The sequence below is a fragment of the Rhinoraja longicauda genome, chromosome 16 (genome assembly GCF_053455715.1).
Source record: "Rhinoraja longicauda isolate Sanriku21f chromosome 16, sRhiLon1.1, whole genome shotgun sequence".
Taxonomy (NCBI): domain Eukaryota; kingdom Metazoa; phylum Chordata; class Chondrichthyes; order Rajiformes; family Arhynchobatidae; genus Rhinoraja; species Rhinoraja longicauda.
This window is the reverse complement of record NC_135968.1, coordinates 42,841,645-42,858,518: the sequence shown is the minus strand read 5'-3', so window position 1 is coordinate 42,858,518 and position 16,874 is coordinate 42,841,645. Positions and strand designations below refer to the sequence as shown.

General features: G+C 43.8%; 1 protein-coding gene across 2 annotated transcripts in view; it reads left to right on the top strand.

Annotated features, from left to right (window-relative positions):
* The first annotated feature begins 200 nt into the window (after positions 1 to 200).
* The window catches only part of hs3st1l1 (heparan sulfate (glucosamine) 3-O-sulfotransferase 1-like1), a 204,765-nt gene continuing 188,091 nt past the window's right edge, over positions 201 to 16,874 (top strand). For both annotated transcript variants that reach the window (XM_078412873.1, XM_078412874.1), the window contains exon 1: positions 201 to 525. The gene's annotated coding sequence lies outside the window, so the exon portion shown is untranslated. The remainder of the gene's footprint in view (positions 526 to 16,874) is intronic.

Genomic DNA, 16,874 nt, shown 5'->3' with positions numbered 1-16,874 from the left:
AACGCAATCTTACTGAAAGTATAAGGTGGTATCAATGAGCAACCAGTATCCTAAAAATAACGACATCTCCCGTAAGATTCTCACACACAGGCACCAGTGTTGTCATCTGACAAAACTCCTCCCAGTGCATAATGTGGAGCTGAGCCTGTGCTCGTGGTTCCTCTCTGCCAGGGTTTTTATTAGCTTGCCGTTCATGAAGTGACAAGCAAGCATTCCACCTCAGCAGCAGACGGGGGAAATGGAAACTGTACTGAGCCCAAGGCTTTGCCAGGCTCAGCCGAGTTCCACTTAAATAAGCGATCTTTCCGCTGGATCACTGTACGGTCGGTCACTGGAAATGATTCATTGATAATGAAGTGGTTGATGTTGATGCATTTATTTGGAACGGACTGTGCCACACGAGCCGCTGCTCGCAGTGAAAGTGAACGGTATTAAAGCGAAGGTGGACACTCTACATCTGAATTCTTTCTGCATTTGGGAGAAGCCGAAGGACCAATCACATCACATCCAATTGCTCACTTAAAGGTAAAAACAAAAGAAAAAACTATGTTGTGCTTTTGCGACTTAGAGTGCAGATTGTTGGAATGGAGATAAAAGCACAGCTAATTGCTGAGAATAAACTCAGACGTTTTCACTTAATAACTGGGTGCAAGGCATTTTTGTCTCTAATATTGTAACTTTAGTGTAAGAATTCTAAATTTACACGCAGATAAAGATAAACAGCTTAAATCCGTGCCGAGGTGGAACCTTTGTGTTAGAATGTCAAAAAAATAAATGTGACATTACATAATTTGGGATAAATGTCAGCAGTTAAGGGTTTAAATCTAAGTTCTTTTGTTGCACAGTTATTCATTAATGTCAAGCAGAATTCCACAACTAGATTTTAAGCTGCGTGCCATACTGTACATTGTAGTGTGATAATAAAATAGATTGTTGTGATAAGCTTTGTATATGAATCTCATACCATTTCACAAGATACTATCAGCTTGAAGGAAACTTGAGGGTTTAAATATATGCTGTCTGGAAGAAATTAGCTATAAATATTTTTGCATCGTGTGGCACCGACGTGTATCAAGATGACTTGAACGTGTTTTTTTAATCAACTTTACTCATTTAAAAATCGGATCGCTCACAGGATATTATTCTGTAATTCTCAGAAGAATTAATTGCAAGCAAGGAAGAGGTCCTACATGTCGGCAGAAAATTGCACCGCGGAGAAGCAAGTAGTTTCTTTATAGATATTGACTTGTTGGTTGAAATGTGCGGGACACAAAGGTACAGAACTTGCTGCTACTTTCTGGCGAGAAACCATTCTCGAGGGTCCATGTAAATTGTATCATCAGCCCCTCTGCTTCCAGATGTAGCTTCCTCTGACTGAATACTTGTGAAGTTGAAAGAACCCAAATTTGACGTGTGCAGTGGAGAATGAATGAATCAAGTGAGAGAAAGCCCATTATTTTCATACTCCACTGCCTTGACAGGATCGCTTCCACTTTCTGTGACAAACGGCGCAAAATTAAAGTTAAATATCATGATTAAATCTCATCAAGCTATTTGGGCAGGTGTTGGGAACACCTGATTAATGCCCTGCGAGATCATTTGTTCGGTGGGCGACCTGGTGGAAGTTGAACCACGGTCACTGTTCACTCATGGTGTTTACCAAGTCTGGCCAACGCTGCCAGTTCGCAAAAATCCTTTGTTAAATTCCTTCAAATAAAAATAATATTGAATTAGTACGGCTATTGCACCGAGGCAAACTAGGCAGCAAGTCGAACAACAGGAAGGGAATAGAAGTTTTATTTTTAGACCTGTGAAAAATGTCAGCAACAGCTCCTGTTTGCCATTAATTTAGTGACAAAACCCAGGCATGGTGTTGGATGTTTCACTAACCGATGCAAGCTTTGGGACTAACTTGCCATCTTTTGATCTTGTTTTCAGTTGGAAATTATTCAAGTTCACAGTTCGGAAAATGAATGAGCAAATTCTCCAAACTTGTGTTACATATTTTATGCCAGGTTCACGCTACGCATTTTATTACATTCCCGTGAAATTACTGTTTGTGCAGAGAGGCTTCGAGGGGTGTAGGCAGGTTGAACGAATGAACAAATCCCAGATGCCATTGGAAAGTGGAAGACGAGTGGGGTTTTCAACTTTGGCAGAAAAATAGAGGCAGAATATATTTCAAACTAGACCAAGTGGACCCATTGGGCCCAAACCTCTCCTGCATTGGTGCAGCGCCTTCCCCTCCCCTCCCCCCTCCCCCTCCCCTCTCCCCACCCTCTCCCACCTCCAACCACCCCCCCCTCCCCTCTCCCCCCTTCCCCTCTTCCCTTCACCCCCCATTTCCTCTCCCTCCCTCCCCCTCCCTCCTCCCCTCCCCCCTCCACTCCATCCCCCTCAACCCCCCTTATCCTCCCTCCTCCCCCTCCCTCCATCCCCCTCCCTAGGAGACAGATGTAGACTTTAAAATGTGAATAACTTTACAAATATAACACCGATTTCAATGAAACTTCTTCCATTAGCACCAAAGGGACGACGGTGAGTAAGGTGGGTCTAAAATTTTCGCTCTATCGTGTACCGTTTTGGCTGTAGTTCAGGAACAAACAAACAAACAAACAAACAAACAAACAAACAAATGAGAGTTTCAGTATATGGATAGATGGTGAGAGGTTGAACAATGTTGGCATTCAAAGAGACCTGAGCGTCCTTGTACACAAACCACTGAAATGTAACGGCCAGATACAGCAAGCAAATAGGAAGGCAAATGTCTTTACTTACAAGGAGATTTGACTACTTGTAAAAGGATATTCTTACGATAGAGCGAACGGCGGTAAAGGTTTGCAGAGTGATTCCAGTGAAGGAAGGTTGGTCCCATCGGGAGAGATTAAACAGACTGGGGTTCCATCTCTCTGGAATTCAGAAGGAGCAGAGACAATCTCATTCAAGCATATAAAGTCCCTACTGGTCGAGATGACTTTTCCACCACTGCCCGCCCCCACCTCCACCCTCCCTGCCTGGGGGTGACGATAATCAGGGACAAGTCGTAGAATAGTAGTCAGCCACTCAGAACTGAGACAAGAAAACAAATGCCAACCCAAGGCTGGTGAATGTTTTGAATTCACTACTTGTGTCATACATGCAGTAAAGACTAAGTACCTTCACGATATTAAGGGAGACAAGGGATATGTGGTTCGTTCAGGAATGCAGTGCCAAGGCAAAATATCAACCATGGTTTTATTGAATGCTAGAGGAAACAGAAGGCACAAAACAACTTGCTTCTGAGTCCATTTCTAATATTCTAATGTTGTTGAATAATATTTTTTTAATGCAGGAAGCTATGAGCACTAAACATTTATATTAATGTTTTATTTGTTTGTAATTAAATATGCTTTAGAAAGCCCACATTCAACCAGGTCTATTGATTATTTTACTTCAAAGCTCATTAAATTTGTGCCCATACTGCTTTCACATCAGCTACCAAGTTTGCAAATGACAGCGAACCAGAAGGAGAGTCTGTAGAAGGGTCTTGATCCAAAACAGCACCTATTCCTTTTCTCCAGAGACGCTGTCTGACCCGCTGAGTTACTCCAGCTTTTTGTGCCCATCTTCAGGTCAAACAATCATCTGCATTTCCTTCTTGCACAAGCTAGAAGTTAAGTTGGTTGTAACACTTTAAATGTAAATTAAGAATTTGTAAATGGTTAAAATGGCGACTGACAATATTTAGCCAAGATTGGAGGTTAAAAATATTGTGACGTTCATGCTGTCTGAATGGTGCAGAATGATCTAAAGATAGAGTTGAAAGCATTCCAATCATGCTAGTTGCTTTGCCAATTACTGACTAGAAACGGCAATAAATAAAATGAACTGGAGGCATAACCATTTCTTGTACTGGTCACCGTAGTGTTAACATTATCTATTTAATGAGTTATGTATTTGGAATTCAACATGAACTAGGGCGGTCACGGTGGTGCAGCGGTAGAGTTGCTGCCTTACAGCAAATGCAGCGCCGGAGACCCGGGTTCGATCCCGACTGTGGGTGCTGTCTGTACGGAGTTTGTACGTTCTCCCCGTGACCTGCGTGGGTTTTCTCCGAGATCTTCGGTTTCCTCCAAAGATGTACAGGTGTGTAGGTTAATTGGCTTGGTCAATGTAAAAATTGTCCCTGGTGGGTATAGGATAGTGTTAATGTGCGGGGATCGCTGGGCGGCACGGACCCGGTGGGCTGAAATGGCCTGTTTCCGTGCTGTATCTCTAAACTAAACTAAATTAATAGTGTCCGAATCATAAAAATAAGCCCTTTGGCCATCAGATCCACATCGACCTCTTTGCTAATCACATATGCTTGCATAAGGATCATATCATTGCCCACCAGTAATATTTAACCAGACTGAACTGAGTGGAGGTTCTCCTCCAATTTTGGCCAGGGATTTCGATAGGAACGTATAAGATTATTAAGGGGTTGGACACGTTAGAGGCAGGAAACATGTCCCAATGTTGGGGGAGTCCAGAACCAGGGGCCACAGTTTAAGAATAAGGGGTAGGCCATTTAGAACAGAGATGAGGAGATTAGAACAGAGATTAGAACTAGGGCAGGTGTCCCCACATTTCATTCCCAAATTAAAGAACATTTCAGATAAAGCGATCATAACATGATCAGATTCAAGTCCGCCCATTTAGTACTGGGATGAGGAAAAACTTTTTCAGTCAGAGAGTTGTGAATCTGTGGAATTCTCTGCCTCAGAGGGCAGTGGAGGCCAATTCTCTGAATACATTCAAGAGAGAGCTAGATAGAGCGCTTAAGGATAGCGGAGTCAGGGGGTATGGGGAGAAGGCAGGAACGGGGTACTGATTGAGAATGATCAGCCATGATCACATTGAATGGCGGTGTTGGCTCGAAGGGCCGAAAGGCCTACTCCTGCATCTATTGTCTATTGAATATTATATGTTTTCAAAGAGGCTTTAGAACATCCCCAAAATGTTTTCTCTCTCCTCTAGGAAATCTCATGCCGTGATGTTTGGAATAGATTAACCGTTTCAAGAATTTGATGCCAATTACATTGACGTGTGGCTTGTTCCTCTGAGCAGACTGTGCATGATTGCAGACTCAATGTGGGGATTGATGCCCATTAGTTTTATTCTCCTGTCAATGGATTTGAGGGATTTTCTGGGGGGGAGACAGCATTGTTGTGTTCTTCCCTTGCTTTGCTGTGCCTGCCGTAAATAGTCCATGCCTTCAAGTCCACAAGTTCATAAGTGATAGGAGCAGATTCAGGCCATTCAGCCCATCAAGTCAGCTCCGCCATTCAATCATGCCTGATCTATCTCTCCCTCTAGATCCCATTCTCCTGCCTTTTCCCATAACCCCTGACACCCGTACCAATGATGTGGAAGTATCGTTGTGCTCGGCCTGACTAGGTTATGTCATCAGATTGGATAAACCAGAGGCTCTTTACGCTTGGTTTATGGAAAAATAATCAACGCCCTCCCCCGCTCCCCACCTAACAGCAAATGATATGGAAGGTGACCTCTGATAGCTGCCCAGTGACTACTCCTCCAAGTGCCATTTTGCAACAAGGAACATAGAAAAAACAGAGAAACAACACAGCAATATTTGACCCCAGTCAACGTGGGGATTTGGTCATAGAAACATAGAAACATAGAATCATAGAAAATAGGTGCAGCAGTAGGCCATTCGGCCCTTCGAGCCTGCACCGCCATTCAATATGATCATGGCTGATCATCCAACTCAGTATCCCGTACCTGCCTTCTCTCCATACCCCCTGATCCCTTTAGCCACAAGGGCCACATCTAACTCCCTCTAAAAACTATAGCCAATGAACTGGCCTCAACTACCTTCTGTGGCGGAGAATTCCACAGATTCACCACTCTCTGTGTGAAAAAAAACTTTCTCATCTCGGTCCTAAAAGACTTCCCCCTTATCCTTAAACTGTGACCCCTTGTTCTGGATTTCCCCAACATCGGGAACAATCTTCCCACATCTAGCCTGTCCAACCCCTTAAGAATTTTGTAAGTTTCTATAAGATTGTTCATAAGACTCCAAAGACATACAGGTTTGTAGGTTAATTGGCTTGGTAAATATAAAAATTGTTCCTAGTGGGTGTAGGATAGTGTTAAAGTGCGGGGATCGCTGGTCGGTGTGGAACAAGTGGGCCGAAGGGCCTGTTTCCGCGCTGTATCTCTAAGCCAAACTAAATTAAACTAAACTGATCATAACTTGCATGTCCTCACATAACAGATATTGATTAGAGATGAATTTCTGGGAGAATATAATACAAGTGGAGCAGCGGTAGAATTGCTACCTTACAGCGCCAGAGACCCGGGTTCCATCCTGACTACGGGTGCTGTCTGTACGGAGTTTATATGTTCTCCCCATGACCTGCGTGGGATTTCTCTGAGATCTTCGGTTTCCTCCCACACTCCAAAGACGCACAGGTTTGTCGGTTATGTTACTTAGTATAAATGTAAATTGTGCCATCTGTGTGTAGACTGACTCCCCATCCGCCCCCCCCCCCCCCCCCCCCCTCCAATCTTTGCACATCCTCAATCCTGGAATTCCACTCGCCACTTTAATTGCATCTTTCATGTATCTATAAGAAAATAACTGCAGATGCTGGTACAAATCGAAGGTATTTATTCACAAAATGCTGGAGTAATTCAGCATGTCAGGCAGCATCTCAGGAGAGAAGGAATGGGTGACGTTTCGGGTCGAGATCCTTCTTCAGACTGATGTCAGGGGGGCGGGACAAAGGAAGGATATCGGTGGAGACAGGAAGATAGAGGGAGAACTGGGAAGGAGGAGGGGAAGAGAGGGACAGAGGAACTATCTAAAGTTAGAGAAGTCAATGTTCATACCACTGGGCTGCAAGCTGCCCAGGCGAAATATGAGGTGCTGTTCCTCCAATTTGCGGTGGGCCTCACTATGGCACTGGAGGAGGCCCATGACAGAAAGGTCAGACTGGGAATGGGAGGGGGAGTTGTAGTGCTCGGCAACCGGGAGATCAGTTTGTTTAACGCGGACCGAGCACAGGTGTTGAGCGAAGCGATCGCCGAGCCTGCGTTTGGTTTCGCCGATGTAAATAAGTTGACATCTTTTATGTACCATGTGTTTTATGACTTTTGGCAAACCAATTTCCCTCCTGGGATAAATAAAGTTCTATCGTATCTTATCGTATCGTATCATAGGATAATGTTAATGTGCGGGGATCGCTGGTCGGCGCAGACTCGGTGGGCTGAAGGCCCTGTTTCCGCTGTATCTCTAAACTAAACAAAACTAAACCAATATCCCACAACCATTTCCAGAGAGACTACTGATAATTCTTAGATTTAAATAACATGCCCAATGTGACACGTATAGATTTTAATGTATGCCGCTCAATTTTATGCGTTGCTGAAGAATTATATGGCTCATTTCTTCACTCATTCAGATGGTGGACAGTGGCTAGGGTCACGTCAAGAGTAAGGATGTGATGATATTTATGTGTACAGTCTGATAACTTAAATCAGTGTAACACTATATAATATGATTATTCCCCGTGGTGTTATCTAGAAATAAACATAAGTGTTTGGGGATCCTAACTTCAATGACACGGTGGAAAGCGAGCAGTAACTAAAGTTAGCAGAGTTAACAGTCTGAAGAAGGGTCTTGACCCAAAATGCCACCCATTCCTTCTCTCCAGAGATGCTGCCTGTCCCGCTGAGTTACTCCAGCATTTTGTGTCTACCTCGAAGTACGATGCGATGCGATACGATAGAACTTTATTTATCCCCCGAGACATGAAATTAAAATGACGTGTGGAAAGGATTGGGGATGTGCAAAGATTGGGGAGGGGCGGGGTGGAAGGGGAAGGGGAGTCAGTCTCAGTCCACCCCACGACAGAAGCGGGCGGCACGGTGGCACAGCGGTAGAGTTGCTGCCTCACAGCGAATGCAGCGCCGGAGACTCAGGTTTGATCCTGACTACGGGCGCCGTCTGTACGGAGTTTGTACGTTCTCCCCGTGACCTGCGTGGGTTTTCTCCGAGATCTTCGGTTTCCTCTCACACTCCAAAGACGCACAGGTATGTAGGTTAATTGACTGGGTAGATGTTAAAAAAAATTGTCCCGAGTGTGTGTAGGATAGTGTTAATGTGCGGGGATAGTGTTAGTGTGCGGGGATCGCTGGGCGGCGCGGACCAGGTGGGCCGAAGGGCCTGTTTCCGCGCTGTATCTCTAAATCTAAAAATCTAAATCTAAAAAGAAGGGGGAGGAGTTGTACAGGTTGATAGCCACAGGGAAGAAGGATCTCCTGTGGCGTTCTGTGCTGTGTCTCGGTGGAACCAGTCTGTTGGTGAAGGTGCTCCTTAGGTTGACCAGTGTGTCATGGAGGGGGTGAGCTGTATTGTCCAGTACACGTAGGTCGGCTTCCTGATCCTTTACCATTTCACCAATATTTTTCTGAAGAGTTTCTGCTGGGGGGGGTGGGGGGGGGGGGGAAACCAATCACCCAGTTTGAATCTTGGGAGCCTCGTTAATCTCTGTGAGTCAGGCTCTGTGGCGGTGGAGTTGCCGCCTTACAGCGCCAGAGACGCAGGTTCGATCCTGATTGTGGGTGCTGTCTGTACGGAGTTTGTAAGTTCTCCCCGTGACCTTATGGGTTTTCTCCCACACGCCAAAGACGTACAAGTTTCTAGGTTAATTGGCTTAGGTTATTTGTTAAGTCCCGCGGCCGAGCCGTGCCGGCGATGTTAAGTCCAGCGGCCGAGCCGCGCCGGGCGATGGAAGGCCCTGCGGCCGCGCCGCGCCCCGAGGAAGAGACCTAAAAAAAGAAAGGTTATCTATTCCATTTCTCCAGACATGCTGTCTGACCCGCCGAGTTACTCCAGCTTTTTGTGTCTATCTTCAGCTCAATGTGTGTTTTTAGTATTGGCCTGCTATTGCAAAGTGTCATTACACATGAACCCCAGGTGTCACGAGCAATAGTTTCGACCTTGCAGTTAAACGATATCATGGCTTTCACTCCCCTCTTTCCATCAATATTAGTGCAACAGAAACAAACGTGACTGGGGAAGAGGTTCAGTTTGCTGGGTGTGGGTTGGACTCGCAGAAGACGAAGATCATGTTGTCATTCAAGTGGAATCAGACCTTAATAGTCAAGCTCCTCTCTCTCTCTCTCTCTCTCTCTCTTGAACCTGGGAGACAGTAAAGGCATAAAAAGCGGGTCAGACAACATCTCTGGAGAAAAAGAATTGGTGAGGTTTCGGGTGGAGACACTTCTTCAGCCTGGTTCAGAGATGCTGTCTGACCCGCTGAGTTACTCCAGCTTTTTGTGTTTATCTTCAGTTTAAACCAGCATCTCCAGTCCCTCCCTCCACAGAGAGTAAAGTCTAGGCCCAGGAAAAGCAAGAAATCTGTAAACTCAGTGCATCCTGCTAGCAATAAACAATAAACAATAGGTGCAGGGGTAGGCCATTCGGCCCTTCGACCCAGCACCACCATTCAGTGTGGCTGATCATTCTCAATCATTACCTCGTTCCTGCCTTCTCCCCATACCCCCTGACTCCGCTATCCTTAAGAGCTCTATCTAGTTCTCTCTTGAATGCATTCAGAGACTTGGCCTCCACTGCCTTCTGAGGCAGAGAATTCCACAGATTTACAACTCTCTGACTGAAAAAGTTTTTCCTTATCTCCGTTCCAAATGGCCTACCCCTTATTCTTAAACTGTGGCCCTTGGTTCTGGACTCCCCCAACATTGGGAACATGTTTCCTGCCTCTAACGTGTCCAACCCCTTAATAATCTTATATGTTTCGATAAGACCCCTTCTCATCCTTCTAAACTCCAGTGTATACAAGCCTAGCCGCTCCAGTCTTTCAGCATACGACAGTCCCGCCATTCCGGGAATTAACCTAGTAAACCTACGCTGCACGCCCTCAATAGTAAGGATATCCTTCCTCAAATTTGGAGACCAATACTGCACACAGTACTCCAGGTGTGGTCTCACTAGGGCCCTGTTCAACTGCAGAAGGACCTCTTTGTATGGTTAATAAAATAGTTTACGGACAGAAGAATTAGGGCTAGGTATTCCATAACTAAAGCTGAAGTAATTGTTAATACTAATCTTCATCATATGATCTATGTGGGAAAAGTTTTGAAGGGTTAATTTTGAAATTGTCAAACAATGTAAAACCCTGGTTAGTGAATTTCTCTTGATACTTATTTTCTTTGGGAATGGGAAAGATGTAACATGGTCTGATGATGTGCCATCTTCCATTTTGCACTTTTGCACAAAATCAAATTAATCCCTGTTGTGAGAGAGGATGTGTAGGTTTAATGATTCTGCTTGAGAGCTGCGTTTTATGTGTTTATTTCATTACAAAGATAATATTAATGGTATACATTGAAATAGCTTAGAGATCAACAGAGCTGCTGTAATGTCAGCAGGGATCTGATTAGTTCTTGTGTATGGTTTTGTTTTACTTTGCAAAGGAATAAATGTTTAATTTGTCTTTATTGCTTAAAATGTCATATCCTCTAAAAATCAAATGTATTTCTCACGGATACATTGAACATGCTCGAATAGTGTTGGATGCAAGCTTACGTTACACTGATTTTAAATGGTGGGCAGACCCTCACAACGCACTTTACTATATGCATTGTGAGGGTCTCAACAGGCTATTGCCTTTCCAAGTACAGATGCTCCTCGACTTACGATGCTTCGACTTATGATATATCGACTTTATGATGGTGTAAAAGTGATACACATTCACTAGAAACCGTACTTCCAATTTTGAATTTTCCTCGTGCCTTCTCCTTCTACGCACGTTTAAGTTAGGCTAGGCTTGGCTTTGATGTTCGGTAGGTTAGGTGGCTATGATGTTGGGTAGGTTAGGTGGCTATGATGTTGGGTAGGTTAGGTGGCTATGATGTTGGGTAGGTTAGGTGGCTATGATGTTCAGTAGGTTAGGTGGCTATGATGTTGGGTAGGTTAGGTGGCTATGATGTTGGTAGGCTACGTGGCTATGATGTTGGGTAGGTTAGGTGGCTATGATGTTGGTAGGCTACGTGGCTATGATGTTGGGTAGGTTAGGTGTCTGATGTTGGGTAGGTTAGGTGGCTATGATGTTGGGTAGGTTAGGTGGCTGTGATGTTGGGTAGGTTAGGTGGCAATAATGTTCGGTAGGTTAGGTGGCTATGATGTTCGCTGGGTTAGGTGGCTATGATGTTCGGGTAGGTTAGGTGTATTAAATGTATTTCCGACTGACTATATTTTCGATTTACGATGGGTTTATCGGAACGTAGCCCCATCATAAGTCGAGGAGCATCTGTGTAGACAAAAGCAAAAGAGAAGATACATTTTATGAGAAAATTCAGAGCTTTGCTTGTTTTGCTTACGTGAGACCATGAAATGTAGCATCCGGAAATATCTCATAACAAGGAAGACCAAGCAGACAAAATCATGCTTGTTAGCCCTTATGATATATTAAGCAAACCAAGAAAATAACTATGCTGGATGCTTCTATTCCCACTCACAGTCTCTGAGTGATTTTCACCAGAGCTTGCTCAATTAGTCAAGCACCAGAAAAAAATGTACATCTTTCATACCTGCTTTTCACTTGCACGAAGACAATTGCTTGATTACTCGCACGATTTCTCTGCCCTGATCATTGTGGACCTAACTTCTGATTGCCAAATTCTGAGAATAAACATTCACGTTTTTCTTACCATTCTTCGTGTGCATGTACCTGGGTAAAAAATAAAGTGGGAAAGGAAATACCAAAAATTGGTGAGGCGAGATATTCTCCAATTTAGTTTAATTTAGTTTAATTTAGAGATACAGGCTCTTCGGCCCACTGAGTCCACACCGACCAGCAGTCCCCGCACACTGACACTACCCTACTACACACATTAGGGACAATTTTACATTTATACCACGCCAATTAACCTACAAACCTGTACAGTGTGGGAGGAAACTGAAGATCTCGGAGAAAACCCATGCGATAGACAATAGGTGCAGGAGTAGACTATTCGGCCCTTCGAGCCAGCACCACCATTCAATGTGATCATGGCTGATCATTCACAATCAATACCCCGTTCCTGCCTTCTCCCCATACCCCCTGACTCCGCTATCCTTAAGAGCTCTATCTAGCTCTCTCTTGAATGCATTCAGAGAATTGGCCTCCACTGCCTTCTGAGGCAGTGAATACCACAGATTTACAATGCTCTGACTGAAAAAGTTTTTCCTCATCTCCGTTCTAAATGGCCCCCAACATTGGGAACATGTTTCCTGCCTCTAATGTGTCCAACCCCTTAATAATCTTATATGTTTCGATAAGATCCCCTCTCATCCTTCTAAATTCCAGTGTATACAAGCCTAGCCGCTCCAGTCTTTCAACATAATTCCCGCCATTCCGGGAATTAACCTAGTGAACCTACGCTGCACGCCCTCAATAGCAAGAATTGATGGGGAGAACGTACAAGCTCCGTACAGACAGCACCCATAGTCGGGATCAAACCTGGGTCTGTAAGCACTATAAACGCTGTAAGGCAGCAACTCTACCGCTCGCTGCGCCTGCTGCCATTTTTTAAACCATCCCCCCTGTGAAGATGCTTCTGCAGAAACATTATATGATTCAGGAAGAAAAAATGACAGTGTTAACCTCGATGTTTGATATATCTTTTAATATTTTCTTAAATGAACTTATTTCACATATATAACAGTTTGAAAGGAGAAATCAGATGAGAGTAGATAGGCAGATCGTTATTGCAAGCCTAGATAAAACTTAGGTCAATGGAGTCAAAATGCACAATGTTAGATTTAGTTCAATTTATAAACCTTTCTTTTTTTTTCCTCTTGAATTTGTATAGTGTGCTGGACTAGCACTTCATGGGCTTTCATTGCAGTCGGTCCAATGAATAAGCTAATTCAGCAGTTTTTTTTAGCTTTAAAAAGGCACATCATTTGTCCGTGCTCTGAAAAGTGCACGCTTTCCCACACAGAACATTAGGTGTCAGCTGGAACAGTTAACATTTGCACTTGGGAAAGCACGTAGGAGGAGTGAGGCAAACTGGAGAGTTTTCTAAAGTACGCATAATCCAGACTTACCTCGCATGCACCCTGATGGCGAAAACATTGAAAATCCCCTGCTCATGAGAGGCCGAGTCTGGTTCGTGCACTCTGAAGATAGACACAAAATGCTGGAGTAACTCAGCGGGACAGGCAACAGCTCTGGGGAGAAGGAACGGGTGACGTTTCGGGTCGAGACCCTTCTTCAGAATGTCTGATCATGTTCGAGGTCCTGTTTCACCCAGCTGAACTGTTAGCATTATCAGCCAATTATCTCAACTTCCCAACGAAGCATTGTTCTCAGGGTTCACACTGCAGTCACAGCGGGAGCTTCAAAGTGCCACCGTTTTACCCTCTAAATTAAGCCAAACACTAGCTTCATGAAATAGATCAATATAGATAGTCTCATGAATTTTTTTTAAAAATCATCACAAAAAGCAATACAAATAAAATGATGTTTTAATTAGTAAAACTAGCTGAGGTAACAACGTATATTTGCAAGATGTTTCAGATTTACCATCAGGGACACATTTCACTGTAAACACAGTTATTAATACATCCATTACTATAACAAATAACATCCATCTGATTTTTGTTTCACATATCTTATTGCTGATGAGATCATCATTGGGAGATGTTATACGGGCTGAACATCATTTAAAATAAGTTTTAATAAAAACAGGGTGATATAGCAAATTTGTCAATTCAGTTGTCTACACGAATGAACACCTTCCTGTTGTATGAGTCATTGACTGGCCAGTTTTCTTGCCGATCCATTAAAAATAGATTGGGAACAATTAACTGAACAGGTGAAGCAATGTTATGTCAAAAATATTTTTTCAGCAGTTACTTTTTGATCATGTTAATACTGGTCTTTTCTCTTTAAAGAAGAAATGTGAGTGGGATCTGTTTGTCACATGTGACAGGTATTTTGACAGGTTTGCTCATACCAAGTCATTATTTTTCAACCTCTTTTGTTTCTGATGTTGTACAATTTCCATTTAATCTCCAGTTTGTAGCTCAGTCTCTCAGAGTCCTGCACGGATGTGTTAAGATAACAAAAACAAAAGTTTTTTGTTTTTTTTTTTCCCTGTGCATCTGCCAAAGACATCTGCATCAAGCTGGTCTCAGAGTGACATACTTTCCGATGCTACCTTCTCGTCCTGTTTCCATTCAGTGTCTACAGTGTCAGTGGAGTTGAGTTCTGTCTGTATCGCACCAATGTGCCATATTAAGGGCTTATTAGGTTTATTCTCTCAGTGTTACAGCACGATAAAGGGACTGTCAGATTATCCACGTTGTGAAAGCCTGGCTGATAATGCTGACAGGTTATTAGGATCCTGAAGCCACCAATGAACAAAATTATATCTCGATGAACAATTGGAATTATCGGGCACCGGCAGACAATTCACAGGCACACCGGACTCCTGAAATTCCTTGCACTTTGTGTTTTCTAATGGGTAGTATGGCATGACTATGCCAGTGCCAGTAATGGCAGTGCAGCGTAGGTTCACCAGGTTAATCCCCGGGATGGCGGGACTGTCATATGAGGAAAGATTGGAAAGACTGGGCTTGTATTCAATGGAGTTTAGAAGGATGAGAGGGGGATCTTACAGAAACGTATACAATTATAAAAGGACTGGACAATCTAGATGCAGGAAAAATGTTCCCAATGTTGGGGGATTCCAGAACCAGGGGCCACACAGTCTAAGAATACAGGGGAGGCCATTTAAAACTGAGGTGAGAAAAAACTTTTTCACCTAGAGAGTTGTGAATTTGTGGAATTCTCTGCCACAGAAGGCAGTGGAGGCCAATTCACTGGATGAATTTAAAAGAGAGTTAGATAGAGCTCTAGGGGCTAGCAGAATCAAGGGATATGGGGAGAAGGCAGGCATGGGTTACTGATTGTGGATGATCAGCCATGATCACAATGAATGGCAGTGCTGACTCGAAGGGCCAAATGGTCTCCTCCTGCACCTATTTTCTGTTTCTATGATGGGTGACTCCAAAGTACACGATTGCTTGCATGAGCTTGGTGCACAGAGGTCACACGTTGATGGTGCTGGGAGAGACTCCCTTTTTCCTACACAGGGCAATTTCAGTGTATCTTAACACATACAAATACGTCTCCTCTTCCACTGTTGTTTCAACGACCTGGAGCTGTGGGGACAGATCCATTCTGTTCCAATTGTTTGAATGTTTAGTTTAGTTTGGTTTAGAGATACAGCACGGAAACAGGCCCATTGCCGCACCGAATCCGCACCGACCAGCGATCCCAGCACATTAACACTATCCTACTCACACTAGTGACAATTTGCACATACACCAAGCCAATTAACCTACAAACATGCACGTCTTTGGAGTGCGGGAGGAAACCGAAGATCTCGGAGAAAGCCCACGCGTTCTGGGGAAGAACATGCAAACTCCGTACAGACAGCACCCGTAGTCGGGATCGAACCCGGAATGTCTGGAAGATGTTTTTGACAGCTGTCTCTAACTTGAATGAGGTACGTGGAATCTTCGTGAACAGTGCTCACTCCAGGTTACTTCGAATGTCCAGGGAACCTGGCTTGAGTGCATTCAGAGTCTAATCTACTAAAGATTGGCAGGGTAGGCAGGCATACAGCTGGGCTAACACTCTGCTGAGCAGAGCAAACAGAGCAGGCATACTCTGCTAAACAGCAGGCTGCTATTTGGATTGTGGGCAATTTCAGGAAATCTGCTGGTTTGAGGAAAAAGTCGATGTATTATTAATAATTTTGCTCTGAGAATTCCCACCTCTTCAGAAAAGACTGCTCAACAGTGGGGGAAAAAGCCAATTTTACAATCACAAAATGTAACTTCTGTTGCAGCTGATGTTGATATTTCATTTCTGGCCAAAGCAAATCCAATACCAAGAAACAGAAAGAAACAGAGTAATACCACCAATAATGTAGATGTGCATAGCACTGGAACAAATGGTGGAAGTTCAGCTTTCAGAATTGCACAGCTCCATCTCATCTCTAAAAGTACTTTACATGAATTAATTATTTTGTTCCCCAGGAGAAAGCAGTAGCCATTCTAAACTCGGCTAGACCTCACAAAGAACAACGAGATAAAAGTCCAATTAATCCACTGGTGGTATTGGGTCAGAAAACTAGAAGAACTTCCTTGAACAACCTCCATGTATTTAATAAACACGTGGACCACACTTTGAACTGGTGGCAATGCCCCCAGCAATGCAGCACTCCCTTGAGCCTTGGAATTGAGTTTTGAACATTCAACCTTTTGAGGGTATGAGAGAAGGTCTCGCTCAAGTTGACTGGAGCAGGTTATTTGAGGGGAAAGGAACATCGGCCAAGTGGGATGTTTTTCCAAGAGTGCTGACGAAAGCTCATGATGTGTACATCCCTGTTAGAGTGAAGGGCAAAGCAGGCAAACGTAAGGAAGCTTGGCTGACGAGGGAAATTGGGGCGTTGGTCAAAAACAAGAAGGATGTATGGGAAAGGTATAGGAATCTCAATTGAATCTGCATCATTGATCAGTCAATATATAAATATGGACATAATCCCTGTCTTTGCTCATATTGCCATGGAAACATTGGAATAGGACTTGTCGACTGAGCTAAGGGAAAAACAAGTCTTTGATTGCCGATGACCACGCCTGCTAGTGCATTGTGACATTTTCCAATGACATGTAATCATTAAGTAATGCACAAGAGCGTTATGGAAAATGGAAGCGGGAACAGTCCAAACAATCTGCTGTGCCAGACGTAAGATTAAAGTAGATGCTCAGCATCAACCATTTTCCCACCAGGTCAACAAAGCTTGCT